The sequence below is a fragment of the Bombina bombina genome, chromosome 4 (genome assembly GCF_027579735.1).
Source record: "Bombina bombina isolate aBomBom1 chromosome 4, aBomBom1.pri, whole genome shotgun sequence".
Classification (NCBI taxonomy): Eukaryota; Metazoa; Chordata; class Amphibia; order Anura; family Bombinatoridae; genus Bombina; species Bombina bombina.
Genome location: NC_069502.1, coordinates 375,888,478 through 375,894,218, shown reverse-complemented (window position 1 = coordinate 375,894,218; position 5,741 = coordinate 375,888,478). Strand labels below are relative to the sequence as shown.

At 37.1% G+C, this 5,741-nt stretch overlaps 1 non-coding gene across 1 annotated transcript; it reads left to right on the top strand.

Moving 5' to 3' along the window:
* The first annotated feature begins 218 nt into the window (after positions 1-218).
* Positions 219-409, top strand: LOC128658511 (U2 spliceosomal RNA). The gene has a single exon (XR_008402202.1). It is a non-coding gene; the product is annotated as a U2 spliceosomal RNA (small nuclear RNA).
* The last annotated feature ends 5,332 nt before the right edge of the window (positions 410-5,741 follow it).

The window sequence follows — 5,741 nt, the reverse complement described above, 5'->3', positions numbered from 1 at the left end:
AAGTCTCTCTCTCTCTCTCTCTCTCTCTCTCCCTCTCTCAGCGCACTCTAGAATATGCGATTGGGTTTGTGTACAAGTAGGGTGTTAGTTCGACTTTTTGAGCACATGGGGTTTTGCGTGCATGCAAAACCTTTTAAGTTTCAACTTGTAATACAAAATGTGTATATTAACAGGCACCTGGCCCATGTAGGTTTATAATCCAAATCTCAGGTAAGTGTATTGCTTCTCGGCCTTTTGGCTAAGATCAAGTGTAGAATCTGTTCTTATCATTTTAATATCTGATACGTCTACTATCTGGAGACTATATATTAAATGGATTTTTTGAACAGGGAGATGGAATTAGAGCTTGCTCTGTCCACTCCATGCATTGACTTGGTATTGTAGTACCTCCAGGACCGGTACACAAGGAAAAAAATCTCAGGTAAGTGATGTCACAAGGCATCCAATATGCCATTCAGCAATTTAGCTGCTTCCTTGTGATTACACCGTGGATCGGTCTCACTGGTTTAACATATATGGCCGAAGAACCAGGTTCAGTCCAGCACTCTAGAGAAACATGCACGCTACTCAGGGCTACTACTTTATGCATGTTGTAGTTGTTCCCGTTGAGGCTTTCTACTTTCAGTTCTACGAAAATAGATATCTATTTTACCTTTCTCATATTATATATATATATATATATATATATATATATATATATATATATATATATATATATATATATATATGTTTTGCGCTTTAGGTATAATGCAGTGTAGAGTTAGCAAACATGAAGAATTACAAACCTTGAAATATTAAATATAAAAAATTTAAATTATTAAGAATTATTATACATAATCTAAAAAAATTATATATTCTATAAATTATTTAGAAATTTTTACAGTATGTATAATACATTTTAATAATTATTTAGTATTTTTTTATATTATATTTTTATTATTTTATATTTTACTATTTATTATTTCAAGAACGTGCTTTAGGTCTGTGTTGCTAACCCAACACAGACCTAAAGTGCAAAACACAAGTTGTGTTACACATATACATATTTAGACATGTATATGTATGTATATATACATTATAGCCCTTTGCAGTCAAAAACTACATATCTTTTAATCCTTATAACATTTTTTTTTTTAAATCAGTAGTTTTTTTATTAAGGTATTTAGATGTCAAATAACAAATAACAAATTACATCATATGATATATTTTAACAAGTAGCTAAGAGGATATATTAATGACAAAAATTAATTGAGAACATCAATCATTGACATGTCTGTTCCATATCAGTTCACATTATATCCTAAGGATACCTTATTATTTTGAGGAAAAAATATCTGTATGACCTCATTATGCAAAAACTATTTGTAACCTAGTATAGTGATACTCTTTTTTAAAAACACTATTTAGTAAAAATAGTATAAAATTAACTGAGCAATATGGGGGGGGGGATTATGGAGGTAGAAGCGGTAGATTGTAAAGTTCTAGTGGCTGGGAACCATTCTAAGTAGAGAGAAAAAAAAATTAAATTGATATAAGAAAATCTTTTCTTTGATTCTAAAAACATACTCTTCCATTTTTCTGGTGTATTTTAGATAGTGTAAAACCATTTGGATTGTAGGAGAAGAACACTGTTTTCATTCCCTGCATTAATTTTACTGCTGTTAGAAAGTATATTAAAAACATTTTCCTGGCTAGGGACGATTTGGGAATAAAAAGGGGGAGTAAGCCTAACTCAGGTCTATATGGTAGATTATAATTCAGATTACCTAATAAATTAAAACACTCTCTCCATAGCGGTCTAATCCGGGGATACTCCCACCATATATGCACCCATGAGTCTATTTGTCCACATTCTCTCCAACATAATGGAGACATAGTACTAAAAATCCTATGAAGATGTAAAGGGACTAAATGCCATTTCACCTCCACCTTGTAGTGCAATTCCCACACTGTGGCACAATGGAAGGTTTTTCTAGCAAAAGACAACTCCCTATTTCACAATTTAGTATCCACCATCAGGTCAAGGTCTCTCTCCCAGGCCTTTAAAGGGCTTGAGGTATAATCTGTCTAGTCGTCTGTCAAAAGATAGTAGTTAAAGGACATGATACCCCCTGTCTTACGACCCCTTAGCCAACTAATCTACTATTTTGTCAACTCTCTCTGGCCTTCTTTCTGAAATCCCCAATGTCTCAGAAGACTCAAAAGTCTATAGGTTTCAAACTGTAATTTTTGTAGGATTGAGAATTTTTCTATGAAGGACTGTATTTCCATGTATTTCCCATCTATATAAAGGTCCCTGACCTGCAGGGGACCTAATTTGTCCCAAAATGCATCATGTGTCTCCTGTAGACAGTTCACTATACTCCTAATTGTATGTATTGGAGAGGGGTGTGGTGAAATGTTTTGAGGTGTTTAATTTTATCCCAAAATTGCAAATTATCCAGAAGAATGGGGTGATCAATTCCCATTTTCTTTCTATAGTATGATGGGATCCAAATTAGGTCTGATAGTTTAACACCATCTGGTAACATGGCTTTTTCTACATCTTGCTATCTGTTAGGATTAAAGCTGTGGCTCCACACTAGTACATGAGATAACCTCGAGGCCTCATAATAAAGAATGACATTCGGTAGGGCCAACCCACCTTGTCTGATCGATTTTTGTAGGACATGCCTAGAGGTGCACGGCTTCTTACTCCTTCAAATGTAGGTAGATATAATACCTTGCAATTTGTTGAATATGCTGCGTGGGACTTGTATTGGAATACAGCAAAACAGGTAGGTGATCTTTGGGAGGAACGGCAAGAAATCTATGAGAACTCCTAAGACTCTAAAAGGGCCCTGAATTGTCTCAGTGAAATTTTTAGAGATCACTAAAGATAAATCTGGACCCAGCAATACACCTAGGTGCCTGATGTAACTATATGACCAATTAAAATTATATAGTCCCTGCAAGGATGCAAAGTCTTTTTTATCTATATTAATGTATAGTGCTTCAGTCTTCGAGACATTTAGTTTATAGTAGCTAAGGTCTCCAAAATATGTCAACAGCTTCATTACTGATTGCAAGGATTGATCAGGGGAAGTAAGTAAAAGCGTGACTTCATCGGCAAACAACAGTATCTGATGAGCTATGACCAATAGTTATCTGAACTGCCTGATGATCAGACCAACATGTGGGCAAAATCTTTGCCTTAGTAATTCTGTCTATCTGTCTAGAGGATGTGAAGAAGCTGTAAATCTTTGAATAAGATTCATGTGGGTTGGAGTAAAAAGTTAAATCCCTTTCCATGGAATTCATCGCCCTACAGGTATCATACAATTGGTATTGAGACATAATTTTTTGGAAGGCCCGAGAGAGTGACCCCATAAATCAATCAGTCACTGTGGGTCTTGTTGTAACTTTATTAAGATCTGGGTCCCAAATTAAATTAAAATCTCCCCCCCCCCCATTTCAAGCTCACCTCGTCTGACGGTGGACACCAATTTCATGAGCTTCCTAACTGCTAGATTATGAGTTTTTCGGCGTTGCTAATAAGCCTTTTTTTTCCAGCGCTCACTTTAAACAACGCTGGTATTACAAGTTTTCTGAATGGCTGCGTTAGCCTCAGAAAAGTGAGCATTGAGCAAATTTAGCGCCACTTCTCACTGTAATACAAGTGTTGCTTATGGTAGCGGTAAGCTGGCTAAAATGTGCTCGTGCACGATCTCCCCATAGGAAACAATGGGGCTGAGACGTCTGAAAAAAACCTAACACCTGCAAAAAAGCAGCGTTGAGCTCCTAACGCAGCCCTATTGTTTCCCATGGGAAAATACTTTCTAAGTCTACACTTAACACCCTAACATGAACCCCGAGTCTAAACACCCCTAACCTTACATTTATTAACCCCTAATTTGCCACCCCCAACATCCTCGCCACCTGCATTATATTATTTACCCCTAATCTGCCGCTCCGGACACCGCCGCCACCTACATTATACCTATGAACCCCTAATCTGCTGCCCCTAACATCGCCGACACCTACATTATATTTATTAACCCCTAATCTGCCGCCCCCAACGTCGCCGCCACCTACCTACAATTATTAACCCTTAATCTGCCGACCGGACATCGCTGCCACTATAATAAATGTATTAACCCCTAAACTGCCGCACTCCCGTCTCGCACACACTATAAAATTTGTTATTAACCCCTAATCTGCCCTCCCTAACATCGCCCCCACCTACCTACAATTATTAACCCCTAATCTGCTGCCCCCCAATGTCGCCGCTACTATATTAAATGTATTAACCCTTAAACCTAAGTCTAACCCTAACCCTAACAACCCCCTAACTTAAATCTATTTTTAATAAATCTAAATAAAATTACTATAATTAAATAACTTATTCCTATTTCAAACTAAATACTTACCTATAAAATAAACCCTAATATAGCTACAATATAACTAATAGTTACATTGTAGCTATTTTAGGTTTTTTTTTTATTTTACAGGCAACTTTGTATTTATTTTAACTAGGCAGAATAGTTATTAAATAGTTATTAACTATGTAATAAATACCTAGATAAAATAAATACAAATATACCTGTAAAATAAACCCTAACCTATGTTACAATTACACCTAACACTACTCTATAATTAAATTAATTACCTAAATTACTTACAATTAAATACAATGAAATTAAATAAACTAAATTACGGAAAAAAACACTAAATTACAGAAAATAAAAAAAAATTACAATATTTTAAACTAATTACACCTATTCTAATCCCCCTAATAAAATAAAAAAGCCCCCCAAAATAATAAAAATCCCTACCCTACACTAAATTACAAATAGCAATTAAAAAGGCCCCTTGCGGGGCATTGCCCCAAAGTAATCAGCTCTTTTACCTGTAAAAAAAAATACAATACCCCCCAACATTAAAACCCACCACCCACATACCCCTACTCTAAAACCCACCAAATCCCCCCTTAAAAAACCTAACACTAACCCCCTGAAGATCACCCTACCTTGAGCCATCTTCACCCAGCCGGGCCAAAGTCTTCATCCAATCCGGCAAGAAGAGGTGCTCCAGAGGGTCCGAAGTCTTCATCCTATCCAGGCAGAAGAGGATATCCAGACCGGAAGAAGTCTTCATCCAAGCAGCATCTTCTTTCTTCATCCTTCCGGAGCGGAGCGGTACCATCTTGAAGACCTCCGACGTGGAACATCCTCCTTGACCGATGACTAGACGACGAATGACGGTTCCTTTAAATGACGTCATCCAAGATGGTGTCCCTCGAATTCCGATTGGCTGATAGGATTCTATCAGCCAATCGGAATTAAGGTAGGAAAAATCTGATTGGTTGATGCTATCAGTCAATCGGATTGAAGTTCAATCCGATTGGCTGATTGGATCAGCCAATAGAATGCGAGGTCAATTCTTTTTTTCAGCCGACTCTACCTATTGATGTCTATGTGGAAATCGTGCACGAGCACGTAAAACCAGTTCACTGCAGCTCACCGTAGGGAGGTGAGCGATGACAATAACTTGCAAGTTAGTACCGAGCAGCTCTTACTGCAAAACTCGTAATCTAGCCGTATGTTAGCTAGGTAGAGCAGTATAGTTATAATTCACCATAATGACAAGAAATACCAATCAGCCAATCGGGTTGACCTCACATTCTATTGGCTGTTCCGATCAGCCAATAGAATGCAAGGTCAATCCGATTGGCTGATTGGATCAGCCAATCGTATTTTCCC